Raw genomic sequence first — 27,446 nt, forward strand, 5'->3', positions numbered from 1 at the left:
CCTGGGAATTGAAATATGACTACAGTTTGACCCTGCCTTCTGAGGCTTCCCTGTCTACAGAGGAGGAAGGAATGAAAGTGTTTAGCCAGAGGCAGAATGGGAACCTGCCACAAAAGGGGCAAAATAAAGAAGCATGAGTCATTTTGATTAGAAATGAAAAAGGGAGACTTCAGAGATGGTACTTGACTTTAAAGGATAATTGGTATATTTATATAGTATTGATGTTCTTCCCAATATTTCCTGATCCAGCTTCTCACCCCCACCCCTAATCTAGGGCACTCTGTGCTGTGCTTCAGGGAAAGGATATGTTAACAGAAAAAAGAGGGATAAAAAGGAGCTTCCTCTTGGCTTTTGATTTTCAGAATCTTGCTCTTACAAACAAAAATCAATCTCCAAAAATGAGAGGTTTCCAAGATTACCTCCTTTCCTGAATTCTAACATCTTTCTGCTATCCCAAATATACTCACCACAAAAATTCCAGGGGCCTTGTACCAAGAAGGGAAATTCGTGGGGTGCAAGAGGGTGGGGGAGCACATCTGGGGGAGGTTGGATGGTCATGAGATGTGCACCCTTGTGCTCCTAGTCTGAGCCCTGGAAGGCCAAACATTTCAGCAGAATCTAAAAGGAGAGCAATCATCTTTGATTCTTAGTTCAAGCTTCTTAGGGGTAGAGCTTAGTGGGAAAGCATCTGTTGTGTTGTGGATGGGGCCTAACACAGCTTCATCAGACAGTGTCTCGACCTCAGCGTAGCATGGGAAGAGCACTGTCATTTCCTCACTTCCAAGAGAAGCCTGGGAGTTGCAGAGAATCCCTCCAGAAGCAAGGAGTATAGATAGGAATGAGAACATGGCTAGAGCAGATATAAATAAGGATTGAGCACATGGACCTCATGGAATGAAGAGTGTCAGTAAATGTAGACAGATGGCATTGAGCACTGCCTCTCTCTTCCTCCTCCCATTGCTGCACTGATGCTATTTTAGGCTCATAGCATGACCTCAGGAAAAGGGGAGAGCCCCAAACTAAAAGGATAATTAGTTTCCCAAAATCCAACACCCCTCCCCATGCCCGATGGGGGGCTTGAAACAGAGGTTAAGATATGTAGACAGATAAGAACTATTACATTTCTTTTACAGCTAAATTCATAGGTTGCTAATCATACCTACTACAGACTTTTTCCTTCTTATTCCTGTTAGGTCATCTATTCATTTATTGAACTATAGTTTATGAGGGGTCTCTGGATGCCAGGTCCTGGCACAGGATGGATGTGAGAAGATGATCTTGAATGCAAGACACTTGAGAGTAAGGCTTTAATATGGGCACTACAAAGAAAAAAAAGATCTTTTGTATGAACAGGACACCATTACTTTGTTTAAACTCTCATACTTCAATGGTAAACCTTTGGCATTTTTGAGCCTTCTGGGAGAAAACCAGAAGTTAACAGAACTTGTTAAAAGAAAGCAAAGTTTCCTCCCTTGTACTACTTCACTGTTATTTATTAATCTACTCTTATTAAGTGTTAACTTGCAAATTTAACAATCCAGTGGGGAAAGGTATAAAAAAGTTGAAAACTGAGTGCTTAAGCTGCTGGTTGAAATTTTTTATTGGAATAATTAGCTGGATTGCAATTAAAAGTGTATTGTACTGCCACCTTTTATACAATTCACAAATTTTTCATTATGGGCTATTTTGGAAAACTGATTTGTGTTAAATTGAGAGTTTGTAACTCTAAGCAACATTTATTCAGGCCTCTCTTCATGAACCTCTATTTCTGTGCTCAGTGAGAACCACCCTCACGTGCTGCCCACTCCCTGACACCTGAAACACTACCCATCTCTAAGCACCAAAGCCACTTCCTGGGCTCCAGCTAAACACATTTTTTGTTTCAGCAACCAAACTGAGGCTCAGAAAGTGAGTCTTAGGTTGGGTTCCCCCTAAGCAGACCTTGAAATGAAGGCTGTGTAAAAGTTATTTTTTAGGAAATGTTTCCAGGAAAACCTGGCTGCGGAGTGAAGAAGTGGGACCAGGAAGGAAAGGAGGATGAGGAAAGGTATAACATCCTCTAAAGGCCTACAGAGAATAACTGGTTCAATTATCCATGAGAGTTTTGGAGGTTATATCTCAGACAACCTTTTCTAACAGTTTTGGGAGAATTAAGTCCTAATTTCCTAAGACTTCTCTTGTATGCAATGAATTAATTTCTTTCCCATGCACCCAGAATGATATCAGTTGTATAACGTCCTTGGGAGAATGAGCAAATATGAACTGAATAATTAATTTGGTTTTGTGTTCTATGGTTTAGATGAGGAACCCTAGCTGAGAAAGGCTGCTGGGGTATCTGGATCAGGGGACAGAGAGGAACTGATGTAGTTTGTACTCCATTTTCATCTGTCCTTGGTCAACAGCTGCCTCCCAGGGGAGATGGAAATTCCCAGGCCCTTCAGGTTCTTTCTGCCAGCAGACTAAGTGGGTTCTCAGAGCCTGAGGACAGCAGTCAGACAAAGAGACACAGATATTGGCAGTTGGGATGAAATCATACTGGGTGTCTGCATACATGAAAATGGGGATGGGATCCAAAGGGGGATAGATGGAGCCCAGATGGCATCTGCTTCAGTCTGTCCTTCTGCCACACAGATTTATTTATGCTTCACATTAACCTTAGTCCATAGATTCTTCAAGACTGGGTTGTTCAACATATCTAGAAAATAAAAAAGATCTTCAAGAGGAAGTTTAGTGGGATGAGCCACAGGCTTTCCTGTTGTAGCAGATATTAAGGACCTACTTCCCATTCCACCCATTCTAGATTTACCTTCACCTTGGCCAGTACTTAAGCAGATTTGGTGGCTTGCCTACTGTGTGATCCAAATACGCAGCCCCTTGGGGACTGGGACCCGATTACTATGCCTTTGCTATAATTGCCCGTTTGCAGTTGAAACTGAGCAAAAGACCACCCGGAGATGCCTAGGAGAATTCTCTGAGTGCCGGATGGTGTTATTCCTGTCATGTTAGGTAGCAGTAACTGTGCTTTCTCATTATAACCAGGATCATTACTCCTGGAAGTACACCAACTCCTTGCTTTTTCTGTCTACTGGCACCAGGGGTCCAAAATGACCTGAAAGTTAGAGCTTGAGTTCTAATGGGCCCCCTGTTTCCCCTGGTGGAAATGTTCCTCTCCAGACCCCCTAGACACACTAGACCTAGTACTGCAAGGATTGAAGCACAAATTCCCTGAGATGACCCTGGACATGATGGGGGGGAAGTCCACTCCTACTTTGCCACTTGCTCCTGGGCCTCTGGATTCTGCTTAAGGGTGGCACAACACTGCATATTGGTTACTGGATATTATGTCCACCTGCAGGATGGAGCCCCAGTCCCACATGGTATCATTTCTAAGCTCAACCTTAATTACATCTTTAAGGAGCTATTTTAAAGTTCTATTATATAGGAAGCTTTGCCACAATATGGTATATAGTAGGACCAGTGGATCCTGTAATCAAGTGTCCATTCTTACATCTTCTTTTGCTATAAAATGGGTCCTTTGGTCTGAAGCAATTTCACATGGGATCTCAAGTGTGTAGGATCCCTCAGATTGTAGTGCTGGCCAAAGTTTTTCGGTCAGGAAATGCAAATCATACTCAGAATATGTATCCATCCTGATCCAGACAAATTACAGTCTCATTGTTTTTTCGACTGTAGAAGTGATCTGATATGATGAGTTTGCCACCAAGAGGCTGGTAGCTCTCCTCTAGGGATGGCAGCGCATCAAGGGCTCAGGTTTTATTCTCTGTTGTTGTCGGGATGAACATTTAGAAGCAACTGTAGCTAGCTCAGCCTGGAGGGTAGAAGTACATGTTACTGAGTCCATGCAGAATCCTCATCTCAATGGCTGTTCTGTGAATGCTAGTCCATTCTTGGGGTCACTGTTGAACTCCTGCAGAGCCTCAGGTCAGAGGCTGGCTGACATCTGCCAGAGAAATCTTTGTCTACTTCATTGTGTAGTGCCTACCCTATAATGGATGTCTCTGCTGAGCATTTGTATGTGAAAAATGGTCCACATACTTGATGTCCACTCCCACAGGTATACAGGTATAGTCATGTGACTTGCCCAGACTTCTTTTCCTCTATATTCCAATCTTTTTCCCAGAAGTGCATGTATATTTTTACGGTAGGCTATTTCATTCTTCCTACCAAATGGATGTTCATGTGTAACACTCAAAGTTCTGCCCAATGGAAGGCTTTACCCCCACCCCAGTGTTTCAGGCCCACCCATTCAGGGTTAAGAAAGTCAGGATAGTCCTGGGAAAGGCCTTGGATGTGAACATGTTTACTGCTGTCTATTCCAAGTAAGTAACTGGTTCTTGTATTTTTTCTACACGGGTGTTGAAAATAATTCATTAGCCAGATCCATTCATAGCTGCATATCAAGTACCTGAAGTAGTCTTAATCTGTAGTAGTAAAAGTTATCAATCATTGAGCTTGGTTAAATTTACAGTGATTCCCAGGCATCTACCATGGTCCATTTGATTTTTGTTGGTAGCAGACTGGTGAATTAAGAAGGAATGTATTGGGAGATACTTTGCCAGCTTTTATTAAGTCTTCAAGGGTAGTACTAATTTCAGACATTCTACCTGAATATGATACTGCTTCTGATTTCCAATCTTAACTCGATTTGGGGGTGGGGAGAAGTTTTAGGGTATTTCAGTTGGTCTTTTCTCCCATGATGGGCTTTATTCCACAGGCCAGAGAACTGACATAAGGGTTCTTGAAACTGTTAATGTACCACTGAATATATTGTCTAATAATATTGTCTAAATATACCAAATAAACTGTTAAATATATTAATTCTGACCTTTCCATTTCATTTAAGGTAGGACATAATTTTTTTCAACCTTCCAGGAACCATTCAGTTAGTGTATTACAAATGGCTCTACCTGCCTTTTTGAGGGTGTTGAATCCTGGATTGTGAAAGAGTGCTTCCACAGTTCCGCCTACTACTGCCTAAGCATTCCAGTGTCCTCAAAATCCTTTGTGAGCCATGCTCCCCTGGTTCCTACCAGTATATATCACTCAGGTTCTGAAGTACTTTTGGTGAATAGTTCATTCTCTCCAGAAGGACCTGTACTTCTCTAGATGACCCATGCTCATACTAGGACCTAGAAATGGGTTTAGTAGCTAAAAGGGAATTGGAGGCAAATTGGACCAACCATCTGATCCTATTTCACAGATGACGATCTTATCCCACAAAGAGATGCAGGTTCTGACAGTGGGCAGTAAAAGCACATGGGAACTCTTGTGCGTAAATATTCTAAAGAGATCAGAGGGGATATGGGTGAGCCCTGACAGTATCTGGCCATCACCAATTTATGAGAATTCATTAGAAGGTTCACATACAACTAGCATAGCATTCCTGAAGAGGAGAGAATGTATTTGTCAGCTTCTTGTGTGTTTTTTCCCCACACCATTTATAGTATTGTTTGAGTTGATTATCTTTACACTAACTTAAGTCTGTATCAGTTTTTTCTTAGTGGTCAAGCATTGTTGTAATGTGTAGTCTGTATGAAATTATAGTCCTACATGAAATCATAGTGGACTGATTAAGGACTGAACTGACCCTCATCTGCTTCCCAGTGAATTGCTGGGTGAAAATAATGCCCCAGGAATGCTGGGAGAGAAGGGTCAGGCATGTATCTTCAAGGCCATCTCTTTTCTCCTTTAGATAGGCTGGTCTTTGGTAAATAGTTGTACAGTGAAGAAATAGCATTTCCATTTGGGATGATAAAATTATTATGTTATAAATACTGTATTCAGATGATCTCTTCTGTTATGTGAAAGCCATGTTTGTAATATGAAAACATTACCTCTTATATTTTGACAGTTTTAATTTAAATAGCATGTTTCCTTAAAAGTGAGACACACCAATATTCTTCTGAAAATGTAAAAGGAAAAGATTTCAGTCTATTAGTTTGAATGAGACTTTGGGTATTAATGAGTTATTATAGCTAATGAGAAGTGTGCTTAAGCTATGCATTGCTGTTTCTCTGGATGATATATATCTGACTGTCTCACTCCTGGCCTGGAGCAAGCACAAATAAATGGGCAGTCATTGGGATGTTGATGACTGGATGTCAGTTTGCACCAATCCACCTTTCTCATCCTCTTCTATTTTGATATTTAAATAAGCACTAGGTAGGGATTCCAAATATCATATCTTCATACTAGATAAAGGTTTTCTTTCTGAGCTGGCTCAAGGAGTGGTCTCTTGGGTGGAAGCAAAACCATCTGCTACTTCTGTTTTGATTTTCACAGTAGAATGTATACCTTGCTACATAAATATAATCTATGCATGTATCCTTAATAAAATGACACCCTACTTATTTAATGGAATTCAGAAGGTGACAGATAAATGACTGGCCACATGATCAAAAGAGGGTTTTTTTCATTTGGTTTAAAGCTCTCTTTCTTATCTAGAACTTAGCTTTTTAATTTATTTATAAAGAAATGTGATGAAATTGATTTCTTTGTTGTTGTTAATCCAGAAGAAGAAAATGGGAGGTATCAACGATTACTTTTTAAAAATGTACTTAAGCTATTTCACTCTTTTACTTCCTGCTCAGGTATTTATGAACTCCACAAAGATACACTCATATCAATTAACTGTAGCAGAAAGAAACGTGGAATATTTATTCCCTTGGGAAGTATGCCTTTCCCTATCAGACTGAGTTTTGTCAGTGTTTTGCAGGCAGTAAACATACTATTGGTAAAAATTTTTTTTGGTAACTACGTAATTTTTCATTCAAGATAAGTATTTGAAACTGTGATTTTTATCCATACAGTAATTTGAAAAGGTATTTTAATATATGATTATATACTTAGCTAAAACATACTTTTAAGTTATTTGTACATTAGTTAACTAGATTTTAATCAGTTACATAAATGAACAGGGTGTTTAATTGGAACTTTTGTTCTCTCTCTCCAAGTTTTCTAGTTCCAATGGCATTATTTGGATGCCTAGTTTCACTCTACATGGGAAAACTAACCCTTTCAAAATAATTTCTTCTCACTCTATTCTTGGGTTTTTCTAAGCCCTTCCCAGTGTCTCTTTCCAAGGTTCTCAGAAATTCCCATGTGCCAAGTAAACATGAGGTTATTCTTAGCATATTAACAGCTATTATCATGGGAGAAGAATGATTTTAATATTAATAAAAATAATTTCCACTGACTGCTGGAATAAATTAGTTTATTTTTGAAAGTTAGTTCAATGATTGATATTTATAGAATGTTAATTTTTTTAAAAAGGCAACTCTGTGTGGAGTCAGTCAGTTTTTGGCATCTTTGCCTACCCTTCACAATAAAAACCCAGAAATCATTCTGCACATCAAATGGAAACCCAATCTCATAAACCTAAATAATAACCCCTAGGACTGATGGTCTATTATGTCTTGCTGAGTCAAAGCACTTAAAAAGAATTAACAAATAAAATTTTCAAAAGACTCCCCTGAGGTAGGTAAATGTTTTCTTGCTTATTTCTTTAGAGACTACATTTCAGATTACTTGCCAAAGCTGAAAGGTCATTGCTGCTGATGCCAGGAAGGCCAAGAATCTTCTGGTTGCTAATCCAGTTCTTGGATGATTATGATTAGAGCTTCATATAAATTATGCCTAGTTTTGCATTTGGTTCCAATTAACATAGAAATTTCTTGAGTCATTTAAATTATTTTATAGTTAATAGAATTGTAGAGTTGGAAAGGTCCTTGGAGATGATCTAGCCCAAAGCATTTATTTTGTGGATATTGACAAACTAAAGTTCAGGGATGTGAAATCTTGTTCCAGTCTCAGTCTTCCCACCAATGGATTGTTGAACAAAGGTCTGATGGTCCTGGCTTGATATGGAAACCTTCAAGCAGTTCAGTAGATTTTCCAAGAGATGATATTAGATCGTGGAGTAGCAGGTAGTAAAGAAAAAAGGGGAGAAAGTTGTTCTAGAAAGAGAGAGGAGTTGGGGGGGTTGGTTTTGTTCTGTTTTATTTCTGAACAAGCTTTCTGTGATGAGTGACACCATGTCCAAGGAAGTCCATGTTCTATTTCTTAGAAAAATGCCTCAGCTCAAAGCCATCACCACAGACCTTCTTAGACACTCAAAATGGCATAGAATACTTGCTTGAAAGAATATTTAATATTTTCCTTGAAAAGTCAAGGGTGATAAGAGGGGAGGGAAGAAGGAGAGGTTGTGAAGGGGAAAACTATGTGTGCAGATGTAGCAAATAAAAGGCAGATACCACATGAAGATGAGCTCTGGCTTCCCAAATATGGCACACTGTACTGTTTGAGAGAGACACACACCCTGGAAACCTAGGCAGCAGTCTGAAAATCTATCTTTCTGTAATGATATTCTAATCAACTTCCAAACTTCTTCTAAACTCTGGTGCTCATTCCAGTTACCTACTTGAATGATCTATTTTGATATTTACTAGGTGTCTCACAAGTAACATGTTCAAAACTTAACTTCTGATCCTCTCTGAAACCTACTTCTCTCAATATCCTCAATGCTCAGGAAATGACAATTCTATTCTAGATTCTTAGGCCAAAAATCTTGCAGTTATCCTTAAATCCTCTCTTTTCACCATCACATTCAATTTGTCACTGAATGTTATTGCTCTATATCCTCCTCCCTTGGGGATCTGAAGCCCCTGCTTACCTTCCTCTTCTCAGACTATAGCTGTTGTTTCACTTGGTCATTTACTATGAAAACTGGAAGAAGGAGTACCAAGAGTAGCCCTAGTGAATTATCCGTTTGCTGAGTAAATTCAAGCAGTTCTTCCCTGCCTATGTTGTCTGGAGAGCAGTCTTGCTTCCTCATGATAATCATGGTAAACTACCACCCCCAGGATGGTGTTGACCTTCCTGAAGTGGTGGTTGCTTCACATGAGGAGCCCAAAGTAATAGGATAGGACCCATAGCTTAAATTTTAAAAAATTTTAACAATATACCCTGGTGGAAATAGTATGCCTCTCTATACCTCCAGGGCCCAGAGTTGTGGGGATGGGAAGCAAAATTGCCCAAGTGGGTCTCCAGGAGTGATGGTAAGCAGAGCTTCTCCTACTTCCATCCTTTGGTTTCCAAACTCGTGTATTCTATTTATTGGAAATAAAGCACCATGTAATGACTCTTGATTTAAGGTGTATCCAGAAGGGTGGTACTTCAAACTTACAGGATATTATCTTCAAGTTTGAGCTTCAGCTATACCTTGAAAAGTTGTTTTAGCTTTTGCTTCTGCTAAGATGAAACAGCAAGGAAAATATTTACCTTCCTTTCTGAAATGAACAAATACACCAGACAAAATACCTGAAACAACAGTTTTTTAAGACACTCATACAAGTAACAAACAAAAATTATCCCTGAGATGCAAGAAACAAGTACGGTGAGCAATATGATTCCCCTAATTTACAGCTTTGGGAGAGCTTCCAGGTAATGGCATGGGGAAGGGGAGCTGAGAGACAGGTCTGCCATCTCTCTGAGTTGAAGCAATTGAGTGAAGAGTCCAGGAAGACCAAGGTGGCTCTAATTCATAGGACAAAAGACCCAAGAGAGAGATGAACAGAGATAGCTTAATTGTGGAGATCTTCAGAGGGTCCCCTTTGAGTATTTAGCAGACTACTAAGCAATACATGCACATGTTGGGAAAAGAACCATCCCAAAATATTAGAAAGAATAATGTCTGGTGCTTATATGGGCCAGGAATAGTGCTTGCTCACCATAGCCAGACTGGAAAAACTACAGGGAGTTAAGTAAGTACTCAAGAATGTATTGCCTTTGTAGTGAGGAATAATCATTCCTATGCTGAGCACTGCTTTGGACCTGCTCTAACAAGTCATAAAAGCAAGACCAGAAATGGATTAAGCTGTTTCCAAGTAACTTAACTGCAGCCCAGCACAAAGCTCAAGACAACTTACAGGAATCCAAAATTATCTACTACCCAACTAGGTAAAATTCATAATGTCTGACATCCAAACAAAGATTACCAGGCATACAAAGAGACAAGAAGACAAAACCTATAAACAGAAAAATCCATCACAATTAAAACCCCGAGAACAGATACAGATGCTAGAATCAGCAGAGGAGGGCATTCAAACAGTTATTATAACTGTATTCCATACAGATATAGAATGTATTTAAAAATTCATATTAGACTTCTAGAGATGAAAACAACAATGTTTGAGAAGCAAAAGGAAAACTACAATGTTTGAGAAAAAAATAACCTGGATGAAAGTAACAAGATTACACAGTGCAGATTAAAAGAACAATGAACTTGAAGGCAGAGCAATAGAAGCTCAAAATAGGAGTGGAGAAAAAGAAGAGAACATCAGTGAGCTGCGCAACGAATTCAGGTGGCCTGACATATGAGTGATTGGAGTCCCCAGATGGAGGGGGTGGGGGAGAAAAATACTCGAAGAAAAAATGGCCAAAAACTATCCAAACATAATGAAGACTATAAACTCAAGCTCCAAGAAACTCAGTGAACTCCAAGTAAAAGAAACATGAAGAAACTCATACCAAAGCATGTCATAATCAAATTCTTAAAAACCAGTGATAAAACATTAAAAACCAGCTAGAAGAAAAAAAACCATGTTAGATACAGAGCTAAAGGATAACATTAGATTTCTCACCAGTGACACTGCAAGAAGACAATGAAGTAACATCTTTAAATGACTCAAAGAAAATAAAAACTGTCAACTTAAAATTCTATACCTGGCAAAAATATTGTTCAAAAACAAACACAAAATAAGATGTTTACAGGCATATACAAGCTAAAAGAATTCATTACTCACAGATCTATACTACAAGAAATGTTAAAGTCTTCCAGACAAAAGAAAGTTATATGAGATTAAATCTGGATTTAGACAAAACTATGAAGAACACCAGAAATGACAACAGCATGGTAGATACATGACTTTAAAATTTTTATTTCTCCCTGAAAGATCATTGAGTGTGGGTTTATAACATATGTAAAAAGGAAAATGCATGACAGCTATAGCATAAGGGTCAGAGGGGAAGAAATGGATGTACACCATTGTAAGGCTCTTATGATATATATGATATGGGGCAATATCATTTGAAGGTAGACTGTGATAAGTTAAAGGTGTATATGATAAAACCTGAAGTAAGTGCTACAATAATAAAATAAAGTGTTACAGCTAATAAACCAATAAAATGAAACCATAAAAAGTATTAACCCAAAGGAAGGCAAACAAAGAGGGAAAGAGAACTGAGGACAGATTGGGACAAATAAAATAAAAAAGCAAGATGATAAACTCAAATGTACTTGTATGTATAATCACATTAAAGGTAAATGTTAGGTTCAGACCCCAGTGGAGCCGAGGGTTTCAGATCAGTCGCATGACCCAGTGGAGCGGACTCCCACGTCACTCACCAGTGTTGCACCAGTGACTCTCTGACGCCAACGAGTGTCCAAATGTGAATATCTTTTCTGAACAGCTGATGAAGAATGAGAAAAGATTCATTCAGTCTTTTGGTGCAAGCTCCATATGGAGTGCTTCAGCACTACATCCCCATTCAGAAGTGTCCTTGATATAATTAAGGGAAAAATCTCTCCTGGTTGGCAGAACTTTAGATGGTGCATCTGGTCGTCCACTTTGTGTGTAATAAATGTAGCTGAAGAATACCTGCGAGTAGAGGCAAATAGCCTGGCTGGCTCATCAGAGACCAGGAAGGAAAAATATTAGCGAGATTAGGGACCAGGGCGATTGGTTCAGATGTGGATGGGCTTAAGGAATTGGAAATTTCAGCTACTCCATGGCTATAGCATACTAAGGGCTTTTGGTATTTCATCTATCACCAGTGGTAGATCTTTATGGCCAGCTGATCAAGTGTTTCAGCTCCAAAATCTCATTTTAGAATCTATTTTTTTAGGACCATTCCTGAAGCCAACTTTTGAAGGCTGTGTTCCTCAGGAAATAGTGAGGTGTATCTTTACACATAGGTGGGTTACTGGAGAGTGTTCTTAAGAACCACTTGTAAAAAAGTAAGGTAAGTAGGTTAGGTAGGGAAGAAGTTGAACCAAGGTGCAGAAGCCTCAGTTAATCCCTCAGGAGTCTGAAGCTGGGATGGCTCCTCATAGTTGCAACCAGTGATTCGACGCAGGCTCTCTCTAGGGAAGGAGCAGACTGGGAGCATTACCAAGAGTACTGTTTTAGGTGAGTCATCCTTCAGCCTAGGGCAATGCACGTGGAGGACTCCAGCTAGGAGCCCTAGGCAAGTGCCCTTCTGGGCAGCTAAGGGAATGAGACCCTTGCTCCTTCAGTATGGTATCTGGGTGGTGCACCACAGCATCCACTATACACATTTTAGGACTTTATGCCCCAGGTAGAAACTTTGCTTAATACTGACATTACCAGGACCTTACCATTTTTTATGAAGTGTTAACCAGCTATATATTCAGACATTCAATATCTTTTACTCAAAGACATAATGAAAGACTTAACATTGTAAATTTAGAGGCCAAATGCCATGGTGAAATGAACAGAGGGTGTGTCTGCCTCTTCTCCACCATCCCTGTGTAGAACCTACACTGAGCAGTGAAATGACATTAGTATGCATTGAGTTATTAAAACTCAAAGCAGTCTGGCCTTCCTAACTGCTCCATGAACTGTCTGTTGCATCTTATTCCAGAAGTTTGGTTTTTCCAGGGATCAGTCTTATACTTGCTGGTTCCCAGTTTCTAGAATCCTATCTCATCCTGGATCATAGAACAAGTGGAGGATTACTATATTTCATTTCAAGTATTTTGTCACTTTTTCATCTCTAAAATTTCTCATGGGTCATTGATGATAATCATTTTTATATAACAAATTCTTTTGATGTCTTAGTACCAGTGCCAAGACTTTTCTCTCTCTCTCTCCATTTCATCTTCTCAGCCAAGTGTCCTTTATTTAAAGAGCTTCCCACCATCTTCTGCTGAGGCCAAGCTCCTCTCACTGACCAACTCAATTCTTATCTTGTCATCCCTACTTAATATTTGGAAAAGCAAAAGGAAAGAGATGGACTCTACCATTTATTGAGATACTGAAAAGTAATACATTCTACCCTTGGTAGTAAATAAGCAACTTATTTTTCATTAGATTAGGATGAACACATTCAGTAAAGCAAATTATTTCCATGGTATCCAGAAGTACCCATGATAAACCTACCATTCATAAGAGGATGCATCCTTGAAGGGTATATACAGCTTAAGCAGTGGTCCTGAGAAATCATTCCAAATGAGCACATTAAGAACTTATTTGTGTTGCATTTTTGTTTGGATGTAGAAATCATTAACTCTTCCTGATTCTTGAATTATAGATGAATTCTTTTGATTACCTTCATGGAAGGTGAAAGTGATTACATTTATGGAAGGTTTAGACAATACTTTATGAGAAATTTAGTGGCTAATTAAATAGAATATTTGATCTGAAGACACTCAGCAGATCACCCATTTTGTAAAGTGGCCCTACTGAAAAATAATTATATATCAAACTTAAAAAATGCACTGTTTCACCTATCATTTCTTCTGAAGTTCTCAGGGGACCTAATATTATTTTGTACTACCAATTGGTCTAATAGAGTAATCAGCTTAGCATCATATTTATTCAACATACTACTTATCCGTTAGACCATCTAAAAATTAAAGTTATAAGTTGTTTTAAGTGCACCACTACAATTATTTTTTTTCCATCTTTGATTATTGGCTTTGGCAGGAACTCTCATGGATGTATAAATTACCTGGTCTTTCTCTCTATAGCAAGTGAGACTATAGAATTCTCAGTCTTGTTCTCACAGAGCAGGGAAAAACGAGTTTCTATTTTCCTTTCTCTTCACTTTAGTCCAATAGGGATTAAAAAAACCTCTTTAGTTAGATGAATGTGTCTTGCATACAGCTGTGAAAATTTTCACACATCAGGAGAAATCCACAACATGTACTGCTGAAAGAAGAAAAAAAAAGGTTACTGCTAAGTGAAGCTTAAATGAAACACACCCCCGTGTTTGTATAGGCAAATGAGTGAACACAGACCTTGGGGTCCCAAATGCACCATTTTGGTGGATTATTATGCCCGATTTGTCCATACTGACAAAATGATTAACTGTTTTGCATTTGTGAATTCATGACCCCAAACAGATGAAAGATAAATATGGTTATGTTGACAAATGGCTTAGTTGTAAAATTCTGGTACAAAGGAAGGAATTTTAAGAAAAACAAAACTATGGAAAAAAAATTCATGTTGAATTTCTTATCAGCCTCTATAACAACCTTCTTATTCTTTTAGAGGATGATGCTCTGACATGTGCTAACTGTGGAGGTATGTGGGGAAGATATTTAGGGGTAGAATTTTAGGGTGAAAGAAATGGATAGTCAGACGTAAAGAGGGGCTCAGTATCAGGAAGGAAAAGCTTTAAATAAAGGCCACCTCATCACCCACAAAGAAGGTGAGCAGACAAGTGATTCTTGACTCAACATCTAAGGCAACTTTCCAGTATATTCTTGTTTTCAAGAAAGTTGGGTCTTCACAGTATACCTTTCCTTTGTCAGAGGAAAAATATAGAGTACAAAAAGCTGGGCCTACATTCCTCAAACAGAAGCTGTTGAAAAGATGAATAATTTCCTCTTATTCTTCATTGTAGGCAAACAAATTTTAATACTAGGAGATTTATTTAATAGGTGATAATGTCTTTGTATGGGACAGAAAGTAACTATACTTGTCATGGTGAGTATTTCACAATGTGTATGATTGTTGAATCACTATATTATACAACTGATACCAATATAATGTTGTATATCAATCATACTTCAATTTAAAAAATGTAATAATTAGGATGATGTGATCCCAGAAATGTGGGTGACTTATTAACTGTAGTAGAAAAGTAGCTAATGACATTAAAGACAAAAAAAAGCCCTAAAAGTAAGCAGACTTACAAAGAATTAAGTGGATCTCATGCCTCAGCAATCTTAGATTGCACCATAAAAACTTCCCCCAAACAATAATAATAGGAACAAGAATGGAAATTTCATGGTTTCTACTTTATTCAAAGTGATTACAGTATAGTTCTTAGTTCCAGATGTTTAAATGATGTCTAGATAAGTGTTTCCCAAATTTCAGTATATATATGAATGCATCATCAGAGGATCTTGTGAAAATTCAAGTTCCAATTCTGTTTGCCTGTGAGTTTGCCCAGATGACACTGATGTGGAAAGTAAGAGAACCATACTTTGAGACGCAAAGATTTAGAACATATGGAACAATTCAGAAGAGCGTCTAAGGGATTTTCACTAACAATTGATGGATTATGTCTATGATGAAAGGTGATGACTTCTGGGAAAAATAATGAATATGGAAAGAGAAAGAATAATGAATAAGAAGAAGATCAAAGAATATCAAGTCCTCTTGGTTGTTTTCTTATTCCACAGATGGCAGAATTACAAGTGAGTTTTCTGATAGCCTGAAGAGTCTATGCATTATCTGGAAAAATTTTATGACAGTGAGAAGGGGCTGAGTATTAAAACAGGTTACTCAGAGAGTCCAGGCAATCTTCTACCAAGAGTCTGGGATGACTTAAGAATGGTTCTTCACAGGAAAGATGGATTTTCCTCATCATCTTCTTCCTGGAGAATGTGTATAGAATTGCCATATCAGTTTGATAATTTTAACAACATATCTGAATATAAAAGTCATTTGGAAGCTTATTCTATATCAGTGCCGATAGCAGACCTCATCCACATCATTTTTGGCTACTTGATTTAATTATTTTGATGGTATTAGGAGATCTTCGAGGAAGACATTTATTAGATTACATCACCTTGCAGGTGACAGTTCCACATAGCCTTCATTCTCTTGTTTTCCCAGTGACTGACTAGAGGAGAAGTGAAAAAGATGTACTGCTTGAGTTTACATGATTTTTTAAAACTTCACAGTTTATGAGTGCAAGGTATAAAAACATAGTCCCAATTTTTAAAAATGCAGTGAAAGAAGACAGAGTGAAAACTTCATGCTTAGTTAAATTCTTCATTTTTCCTTTTTTTTTAATTTTCAAAAGAGTTTTGTGTTTAAGTGGTGCTTTGAAAGTTGTGAAAAGTAGTAAGAAGTCATGTTGTATTTTTTTCCATAATTTATTGCACACATCTGTTATGAGCCTGGCTTTGATAACACAAGGGTTTACGAGCTCAGTACCAATACAGGCAATAAGAGTGCTTTCTAAATTTTCCAGCCCCTCTTTTACGTGCTTATTGTATATTAATTGTTTAAAAGGTATAAGGATATGACAAGCTTCAGTAACAAAAGAAGAAATTAAGTAATAGAAAAAAGAATGTGAGGAATACTTGGGATAGCTCTTTTTAGTTTTCTGGTGAACTTCAGTGATGTCGACAGGCAGAGGGCAATTGTACACAAGGGTGCAGTAGAAGAATGGAAGGCACAGTGGTATGGGATGGATCCAAATGCTTCCAGGCAGATTTTAGCAATGTATTATGAACAACCCTGACCACAGGCACCCAGGTGGATGCTGACTGGCACACTTGACCTCACTGTAAACTCACTCAAGTTGTTCTGCCTGTATTTCTATTTCAATGATTCAACAAAGGGATGCATGCATTCTTCAAAATAATAAAAACAATGGGTTGTGACCTTCAGGGCAGAGCGCATCTCCCCTTTCTTACCTTTCTCATTCTCCTGAACCTCAAAACTCTGTACAATTGCCATTTTTAAGAGTTAAATCCTTGTTATGGTAATTTTCCTAACATGAAACTTGGTGACTAAGTCTGACACCATGTATCTATGTGCAGATATAAAACAAAGCTATAGTTGGGTAAAAATGAAACTGGTTAGAGAAAAATGTCATTGTCCAGAAAATAAGAGTAAGAAGGGCTGAGGAATTACTTTCGGCTTCCTGGTAAGTAGTCAAGAAGGGAAATCCTCATGGTTTGGGGTTTTCATTTCCTTTTTAATAGGATGGACAGTAGCACATATTATATCCTAAATGGAGTTAGAGAGGAAGCTTGAGGAGATGGGGAGGGGCACGGAGGAGCATTTGCTCTCAAAAGGCACCTGAAAAGTACTCAGGCCAGTGGTATGGGGGAAGCATCTGTGCGCTGAGAGGCAGGTGACAGTACATTGCAGATGGGTTGACTGAAGTGAGGCGAAGAATTAGAACCAGGTGAAAAACCGGCAGCTCAGCTAGAGAGGTCCCCGTACTCTGCTCTTCTGCATGCTTTGAGTCGGCTGGGGAGTCTGATTCAGGATTTGAAGAAAAGCTGAAAGCCATTTCCTAGGTGTGAAGAGCCAGCCATCCCAGAGTGCACTGGGCGTCTGGACAAGCATTTCAATTATGTGGCTCTACCTATAATTTAGAACTGCTTAATTTTAACATATAAAAATATGAGTTTCTAAGCCAAATTAATAAAAAATGGACCCTGCTTAAAAAAGAAAAACTATTTGAAAAATTAGTAAGATGCCTCAAAACTCCCACTTTGGGGAGAAAAAAAGCAATTCCTCACAATTAACATTATTAATAATTCCTTAGTTGTGTGGTCTCAATGCCTGATTAATTAAAAGGATTCAGAATCTTCCAAATACATACTCTGCATGTTAAAAATAATAGCTAGAGAATACTTTGCCACCAGTAAGTGGGTGGTAGCAGGAAGTGGAAAAATAAAAATTCACAATGTCTAATGATTTATTAATGAGTTTCATCTTCTTTTTGGAATGTGGACCCCTAATTACATGTGTCTCTAATCACTCACTGGTGGATGGAATGTGTTCAGCCATCAATTCAAGAGACAGACACCCTTCATTATTTGCAAAAGGGAAACTTTACAAGTGACACTCCTTTAACTATTCTCAATCCTCCACATTTGCAGACAAGCTGGCAAACAAAAGTTGTCCTTGAGGCTTTCCATCTGGGCTCACTAACTTCGATTAGCAATTGAAAACAGGGTTTGTTTGTTTTGTTGTTTTAAATTTAAGGGCTACCCACTGCTTTCTGCTAATGATGATGCATCATTATTTTGCTGGGTGAAAGGGCCCAAAATAGCCCAGTGCTGTTATTCCAGAGGTGAAGAAAAAAAACCAGCAAAAACCCCACAATGCCGAGGGTTTCTTGGTTAACTGGAATCAATTAATTAATTTATTCATTCAGTAAATATGGAATGAATGAAATAAGGACTGGAAAGGTAATTCCCGCATGCACATTTTGTAAAGACCCCAAGGAAGTAACCTGTTCTTCAGATGAGGCCTACGCTTTCCTGTCTGTGCCTGTGTGTAAGGCCTTCCAAAAGAGGTGATTTAAAAATAACACCTGCTCAGAAAATTTAACACTAGTTCTTTCTTGTTATTGTTTTAAATATTGTAACAAACTCCATAATAGCGTTTCAACCCCCTTCATGTCTCTTCCCTAATTATATTCATTTCTCATTCCCTTTAAGTGGAATCATTACTTTTATTACAGATACTTGCTTGTGCACTCAACCTTCAGGTCATTCCCTTAGATTGTGTGGACCTGCACATGTGTCCCACACGTGCACGTGACTCCTAACATATTTAAGTAACTTCCATGTGCCAGAATATAGTATTGACTAAGACAAGGCCTCTACTCTTGGGATTTTAGATTTACGGTGGAGTTTACAACTCATTGCTCCTCTCCAAAATGGATTACTCTCTTTTTCAAAATTCTGGTAGTCTTGTTCCTCCACCCAAGGTATTTCATGATCAGCTCCAAACAATGGATTACTGGATGGCAGAAGTCATCTATTTTTATATCCGGCACAGAAAAAAAATGATTGGCACGTGGTAAGTGTTCTATAAATGTTTGTACAATGAATGATTCTGTCCAGCTCAGCCCCTGAGACTGTGTATATAATTATCCTAATAATAAGTACATTTATTTAGAGGTTTCAGAGTGTTTTTACATACCCTGTTTCATTTGATTTTTCTTATTTTACTAACAAAGTAGGTGAAGCAGCTCTAGCCACCCAGATAATAAAGAAACTGGAGTGCAGCATGACTAAATAACTTAACCAGGCTCAGTCAGCTATTAGGCAAGGCGGAATCTAAGAACACTCCTTTTTCCACCACACCACATGACTTACTTGTGTAACTTCTTTAATGCTGGTTGTTTCTTTCCCTCTGACCAGTGATTCTTGCAATTTAGTTGTCAGAATCACCTGTGGGCTTGGTAAAACTGATTTTGGACCCCAACCCTAGAATTTCTGTTTCAGTAGATCTGGAGTGGACCCAAGATTTGCATTTTTAGCAAGTTCCTCATGCTGCGAGTACCACCACCTTAGACTACACACCTCTCAAGAGAAAGCGCTGTTTTCTCTTTCCTCCATCAGTAATCCTTGCCCTGTTGCTGTCACACAGCTGCTTTGTTGTGTCATCTTTAACAAGGAACTGGCTGTCAGGGGGTTCTTTTTTCATTCTGGAATCGGTCTCATATAGTTTAAATGGATTTCACTTGTTTTATGGCAGAGATTCAGAACAGCTGTGTGCGTTCCTCTTATACTTATTTAGTAAGTTTCTCGACTTGTTTTTCAACAAGTGTGGTCCAAGAACCACATGCAATAGCATCATCAGGGTGCTTAACAGAAATACTCGTTCCTGGGGCCCAATTCAGAACCACTAAGTCAGTCTCTATGGGCCTGGGGCCTAGTAATAAGCCTGTTAACAAGTGCCTGAGGTGAGCTGCTTACATACCACAGTGGCAAACCTTTGCATTAAAACCATTTCAAGATTCCCTTTTCACTTGTATTTCCTCCCAGATGAAAAAACTCAAGCTTCTTTAAGTTTCCCTCCTAAAGTTAATTTTCCAGATTTTTCTCTGAACCCTCTCCAACTTGTTTGAGAAGCAGGGGATGAATTTTTGGGCATGTTTTCAAAGAGTTCTGCATGCCGTTCCCATATGTGGGTTTCTGCCCAGTATTTACAGAGAAGTTTTTAAATAGGCAGTAAAGTTTTGGAAAGTGACTACTGAAGATGTGAAATGGACTAGGCAAGGAAAATTAAAGTGTTGGTTTAACTTTCACATAAGACTTCTTTGAGTTTCACATTTAATCTTCAGCCTGAAACTTGGGTCTTCATAATTGTTATTATCTTAAATGAACCTGAGTCTGCAAACACTATTTAAAAACATTTATTCATTTTAGATCTCAAAGTCCTCCAAAATATTGATTATGCTTCTTGAATTTTAGTTGGAAAAATAACATTGTTTCAGGGCACAGCTTTTATTTTAGAGTGTACCATTAGTCATTAGGCTAAATCGATGAGTGCTTTGTTGTTTTTCACATCATTGTTTTCAAGATAGTGGGAATTGCTTTCTTAGTTTAAGAAACGGTTTCATTAATTCCTGGTGTCCTGGGAATTCTGGAATGAATATAGTGACAAGACTTTAATTGGTTGGGAGTAGCTGATCTGAACAATTGTTTCCCAGCATTTAAGGCTTTGAAATTAAAATTTTGGGGGGCTGTGTCAACAATAGATATCATTTTATTCTCAGCTGACCCAGAAGTTCATAAGATTTAGAAGTCGTATCTAACACTGACCCTTCTATCACCCTCTCCCACATTTAAGTACCCTTGTGATAACCTTTGACTCATCTGGATAATCCAGGATAATATCTCCATCTCAAGAACAACTGACTAGCAACTTTAATTCCTTTTGCAAAAATAACTACACTTTACCTTGTAACATAATATATCCACAGGTTTCAGGGATTTAGGATGCAGCCTTCTTTAAGGGGACATTAATCTGCCTACTGTAGATCCTATTGAAGAAACAGTCAATAATTATTATTGAATTCTTGAACTGTGGCCTCTGGACCAGCACCATCAACATCGCCTGGGAATTGTTAGATTCGCACATCTAGGGTTCTGCCTCAGATCTCAGTTGGGCACTCTAGGATTGGGGCCTGGGAATCTGTATTTTAACAAGCCTCCAGCTGATTCTGATACATGCCAGTATTTGAGAATCGCTATTTTAAGTAATATAAGGACCCAGAATAAAAATTAAAGGGGACTCTTTTTAGTTAATAGTGTCAGTTGATAAAGAACTTTATATTTTACTTAGTATTTGTGCTTAGAATTCAAGGTTCCAGGAACCTAAAAGATTCTGGAGGTGCCCCCGGGTCTCTGAGGGCTTGCAGACCAAGCAATGCGTGACATTTCTATCTTCTCAATCCCACATCCATCTAAGCAGCTTGATTTTATTATTTATTTGTTTTTGGAGGAGAGTTCTAGGCTTTATAATACTACATTTGTAAAAACTTAACCAGTGCTAAACTTTTTCTCTGAAAACAACTAAATATATTGAATATTATTTACAACTTTATGAATTAGGTCCAGCAGAGTTATTCCCACATTTTTGCTTTTGGCTTTTGCTTCAGGTCTAGTTGAATCAGATAAAATGCAGAACAAGCTAGAACGCTTTGTTAACATACTTAGATAAGAAAGAAGTATTTAAGACTGTCCTTCACCTTTACAACAAACAAAAAACTGTGTCTTTGCTTTATCTTTATAACAAACTGAAACTCTAAGGCAACGATTGACTTCCCCAAGTTCCCCGACTAGAAAGTGGAGTTAATATGAGGTTATTATTGATGAGCCATCAGTTTATCATCTGAGGCAGACTGTGGTCTCTGAGTGGTAGGATGATCCACTAAAAGAACAAAAAAAAAAACAAAAAACAAACAAACAAAGTAAACAAAAGGCTTATCCAACGACTGTTTGCCTGAAGCTGGCATCTGAGAAGAGCTTTTCCATGAGCAGGGAGCACCTGAAATTACCAAGTATAAATATGATGGGTAGAAATATGAAAGAAGCTTGAAAAATCCATGATTCCAGTGGTTGCTTCTTACAGCTTTTGTAAGAGGAACGAGGACCTGGTTTCTTCTTTAACATGCAGAACTCTTCAAAATGATAACAAGTGTACTTCTCCAGGATTCATGCCTTGTTTGGATTTCTTCCCTTCTACTGTGACTTTCCTGTCCACTCCATATTTCAAGGTGTCCATACAGATTTTATCAAGTTCTCTTTCTTCTATTTTAAGACCTCTGGGATTTGCATAGAGTCTTCAAAGTCTTTTCCAATTCAAAATTGAAAAATATTAATTGAAATATTATGTGACATGAATTTTGTTAAGTCTTGGGGTTATAGGGCTGAGCCAAACAGACAGAATTCCTGGTCTCAGTAAGCTGACATAAGGCCAGAAACTTCCCTGTCCTCCACTATTGGATTCTGCAAATGGTATTATTTTTTTTCTTGGTTTTCCACTTGTCCAAATGTTTTAACCACTTTGTGACCTTACCTATTTGTGGTTTTCTCATGTATCTCTGATGTGCGCAAATTTTTGAAGCTAACATTATGTTGGTCTGAAATCATATGCTATTTTAAGGAAGATTATTTAGATGATATTTCCAACTGCCTTCAGGCTGTTTCCATTTTTATGTGGGCTGTTGCTTCTTCTTTATTTTCTTAATTTAATTAAGGTTCATGAGGGGCATCATGAAATAGGTTAGATGTATATTTTTTCAGTCTAGTCTATATATATTATGTATGTATATATGTATATATATGTATATTTGAATTTTAATGTAGTATGTCTAAGCCTCAGTTTCTCAGGTATTATATATATCAGCATATAAGGTGGTTGTGAAGATTAAAATGTGTGTATAGTATATATATATGCATAGATGTACATTATGCCTTTAAATGCAAAAATATTTATTTAAAACCATGATTGCCATGTACTGGGTACTGAATGAGTATTAACCCTCACATCTTTTCCTAGTCAATTATTCTTATGAAATATGAACTTTGGGTTTTCTCCTTCGTCCCAGAACCATAAGTCATATAGAATCCTTACCTGAGTCTCCTGTTGCTGCTTCTCTTGAGTCCTTCTCCTGTAATTCTTCAAAGGTGCCACTTTCACCACATTCCTCCCCTTCTTCGGTGTACACTGTAAATGCTTACTGCTTCTGGCACTACTCTGGTGTTTTCTGGGCTTCACCTCATTCACCCTTGACAAAACTATGTGTCATCTCACTTGCAAAATCTGTTCCCCCTGCTGATACTCGCTGCTTCTTTCGCTCAATGCACCAAGCTCAGTTTTAGCTCAGTCTGTGCTCATATTGTAGTAGGATTTTAGGTTGTGATTCAACCTTAATTTTGAAAGAAAATGTTTAAAGTTTACTTATATCAACATATGCTTAATATAAGGTCTCTTTGATTTTAAGCTACAGAAATCAAACTAGCTTAGGCCAAAAAAAGTACATTATTTTTTCATGGACTCCATGTACAATTTGTGCAACTAAGCTGTGGAAGGACAGGGAGTTAGCAGCGTCATTGGAGCAGTGGAGCCAGAGACCAGGCATGCCTCCCGGCGCACTCCATCTCTCATCACTGCTGCATTCGGCCTCTGGTTTCACACCAGCTCTCCGCAGGCATGTTCTTCCACATCTTTGGCTTTTAGCCCATGGCTCCTCTAAGGAGGTGGGGCTAACTTTCTTTCAAGGATTCTGGATGCTTTAGTTAAAGTCAGGTGCCCACTCCAGGCCTATAACTCTGTCCGAGCAGGATGGTCGTGTGGAAGTATGGAATGTCCTACTGCAGTCATGTGTGAGTGTGTGTGTGTTTGTGTGTGTATGCTGAAGTATGGCTGGAAGCAGGTGAAGAGAGGAAAGAATGCTAGATGTCAATACCGTGGTTGTATTATTATTATTAACACCAGCTCTGTATGCCTGGGGATCGAACTGCTATGCTCTTTTGGGTTTGTCTCCATGAAAGGTAATACCATCTTTATATAACATCACCTCTAATATTAATGAGAGAGATGTTATACTGATCTTGATAGCCCACTCGCATGCCTAAAACATAGAGTTTATTATGCTTTTATAATTCTACTTGCGAGGGCAAGTGAGCTTAGGAATATAATTAAATATTATTTATCTTTTGGATGTAGCCATCAAACAGTTATATATTATTCATCATACTGTCACACCATTTAAACTCAATGTTTTACCTGTTTTGAACATGTACTTGTTCTCCAACAAGGTAACATGTGAAATCATATTCTATATTCACCACCAATTATCCCTAGGCCACTGCTGAACACCAGATAGCCTACATAATACTCCCTGACAGTATTTTAACAACAACTAGCTCAGCCTTGATTTTAGATGGTGCCTTTTGGTACATTGAATATTACAAAAAACAAGAATGGTGGATATAGAACCAATCAAAATTTATTCTCAAAAGTAGAATCACATTCATTAGGTAAAGAAAGTTGTTTCCACTCATACAATTGAAGTTCTATTTGGCTTTGCAATACTGTTTTTATATTGATAAGACCCTTGACATTTAAGAAAATCTTTTATTAAGTTTGTATCTGTCCAAATTAAAAAGAAAACAAAAGAAATGCAGCCATCTAATTCTGACTTTCGGTTTCTGAATCCCTGGGGGTTTCTATACCTGTAAGTTTAATAACTGAAATGAAACATTGGTATTTAGCAGTGGGAATCCTCTATGATTTTGGCTACTGTAGTAAATAAGCTGCTGACCCAGCATGAGAGCTTGAAAAGGATGAAAAAGATCCTCTCTGAGCTAAGACACCCTCTCCTACTGCTTTGCCTTACATATGTCTGTGTGGGGCTAAACATCTGGTAGACCACTTATTATTTGTGAATGAGGGCAATTATCCATGGCACAGGTGTGTTAGCCTCTGAAAGATCTTATTTCATTCTAATATAGACATGACTGCAAATAATTTGTGAGGTGCACTTATTTTATAGTCATTTTTCCCATGGAGAATAATTGCTAAGCTGCTTTTTTTTCACTTTTTTTTCTTTCTTCCTTTTTTAAATGAAGGGTTTGGGCTGTGACATCTTTTAGCTAGGATGATAACTGTAGTGTATTTGATGAACATGCAAATGCTAAATAAGATATTGGTCCTTTCTTGTAAACCGTAGAGGAGATGCTGTAGTTTCCCAAATAATAGATTTCAAGACCACCAGTACTATTTATAGTCCACAGGTTCTTGGTCGCAGCTCTTCATACTGTTAGTGTTTGGCCATTTTGTCTTTTTTAATGTCAGCCCTGGATGTAGAAGTCTAGTAGTGCTCAGAATTATACTCATTCACTTATTTTTTAAAGTGTACATATTGTTAGCTTCCTTCTTGACCTGCGCTTTTCTTTTGGGCGTAGTTTGATTCTGTGAACACTTCCTTGAAAGCTGAGAAACATCTATTTCTTCAAAAATCAAAAAATGATCATTTGCATTTTACATGTTTGCAAATAATTAATATAGTTCATTAACAGACATGGAAGGACTTTGGACTCATTCCCTATTAGGAGGCATTCTTTTTAAAGTTCCTTCTGAGTTATTTGAAATTAAAATAATGGATTATTTTCTCTCTACAGAGGCTTGTTGTTCTAGATAGAGTATCTCCAATAGATATTTTTATATTTAGATATTTATAATATAAAAGGAAACAGAAATTATAGGTCAAAATCAGTGCTTAGTAGCCAGATTATTTTGAACAAATCACTTAACCTCTATATTCAGCAAACTGGTTAAGCATATGGATTCTGGAAACACAGACTTGGGTTTGAGTTCTGGTTTTGTACCATCATTCACTGTGTGACCTCTTTTAAACTTCAGTTTCCTAAGTATAAAACGGGGGTAAATATGTTAACATAAGATAAAAACTTGTAACATACTTAGCACAGTGCTTCACAGAGGAAAGCATTAAATTATTACTGTAATTATTTTAACTGCTGAGTACAGTTAAATGGAATCTGAAAAAAAATGAAATGAAAATAATAACACCTGCCCTGCCTATCTCAGGGGTCATTATAAGTATCAAATGGTGACATATATACAAAGCACTACACACATATAAGCAACTATTTTTATATTTTGTAAACTATAACTACCCTGTGTAAAAGAGTATCAATATTAATTAAGTAATCCAGTGGCTCTCAGCTTGAGTTGGGCATCATATTTGCCAGGGAGACTTCTTAAAAATTCAGAGTCCTCTTTAGACCCCTGTATTCAGGAAACAGGGGAGTTGGGGGTAAAAGAGGCTGGGGGGTTGCATTTTAAAAAGATTCTAATCAGATGATTTTGATTATGGCAACCACTGATCTGGTTCAATCTAGCTATTGTTTTTGCAAAGGAGGAATTTTGAACCAAGAGAAGGGAACTGATTTCTTTAAATGAATGCTGCCCAACTAAAATGGTTAGGAAAATGCACAGTACAGAGTATTTAGGAAGATGATTGAAGAGATTTTGCACTTGACTGAAGGCCAGAGCCCCTAACAGATAATGAGTAAATCTCCATAGCTGAACTTTTTTTTCCTCACTCAGATCCCCCAGCCATTTGCTCTCACACAGCATGTGACAGCATTGCCGGAATAGGTAGGAGCTCAAGCATAGTGAAAAAGAAATTAATGCCTCACCTGCTGGAAACAAATGCAAGAAATGGTGAGACTCTTGTGTCTTCTTATGTAAGCTGTGCTCGTATGAGTTGGAGTTTTGAGTGCAAACCTAAATATTAGTTATCTTTCTCCCATTAATTATTGTCACGCAGATTTAAAGGGTCAGAGACTTGGAAGTTAATGCCTCATTCAGTGTGGGAAAAATAACACTATGCACTTTGGCTGCTGTTTTTCTTTCTGGCTGACTGCAGACCAATTGTTTCTGCCCCATCTCAGCTGGCTGGCAAAATGCTAGTTTGCACAGGACAGCACTTTTTTTGTTGGGAAGGGGCAGCATCAAATTCACTCTTGGTTTCAGGTGAGACAGTGGATCTCACAACTCAGACCCAGTGTATCCATCATGTTTTATGCCTGTTTTTTTTTCTTTTTCTCTGCATGAAAGACATCGTTGTATGTTCCTCACTATGACCATTCTGAATTTCTCTGTGGCAATTTTCTTTCCTCCATCTTAACTAAAGAAAGCCCTAAGTTATTTTTTGTTGTTGTTTGTTTTTCGTATTGTTTTGTTTTGAGCAAGTGATGAAGCATGGAGTTGAGAGTTAAAAAAAGAAACCTGAGTTCTAGTCTTAGCTCACTGTGAGGCTTGAGCCTGTGGATTAAGCTTTCAGAGTCTCAAATTCATCATACAATAATAATAATAATAATAAAAATAGCTCCTTAGCTTATCACATAGATTAAATTTTGAAGGTGAAATGGTAAAACAAGGAATCATAATTTGTTGTAATACAAAAATCCATGGTCAATCTTGATTACCCCCTTTGTTGACTGCTATTTTCAATGGGAATTGAATTCTCTTATTGAACTCCGAGGGGAAAGGATACTTCTTCTATGGAACCTTTACTAAAAATCATGTCCAAAGTAAAGAATACACATGAAGGAAAGTGTTGAGGGGCCAGTTCTTAACAGGCGGTGAGATCTT

General features: G+C 37.9%; 1 long non-coding RNA gene across 3 annotated transcripts; it reads right to left on the reverse strand.

The window, feature by feature from the left end:
• Positions 1–805: 805 nt before the first annotated feature.
• LOC108397675 (uncharacterized) lies at positions 806–26,556 on the reverse strand. 3 transcript variants are annotated; one of them, XR_012123661.1, is made up of 6 exons: positions 26,489–26,556; positions 15,558–15,649; positions 13,774–13,973; positions 13,203–13,371; positions 11,426–11,490; positions 806–2,695 (listed from the first exon to the last, which is right to left on the reverse strand). It is a non-coding gene; the product is annotated as an uncharacterized lncRNA (long non-coding RNA). The 3 variants fall into 3 exon arrangements; XR_012123662.1 differs by lacking the exon at positions 806–2,695 and having other exon boundaries at positions 10,939–11,490; positions 13,774–13,970; XR_012123660.1 differs by lacking the exon at positions 806–2,695 and having other exon boundaries at positions 10,939–11,490.
• Between the last annotated feature and the right edge of the window lie 890 nt (positions 26,557–27,446).

This window comes from Manis javanica, chromosome 12, assembly GCF_040802235.1.
Source record: "Manis javanica isolate MJ-LG chromosome 12, MJ_LKY, whole genome shotgun sequence".
In the NCBI taxonomy this organism is placed as follows: domain Eukaryota; kingdom Metazoa; phylum Chordata; class Mammalia; order Pholidota; family Manidae; genus Manis; species Manis javanica.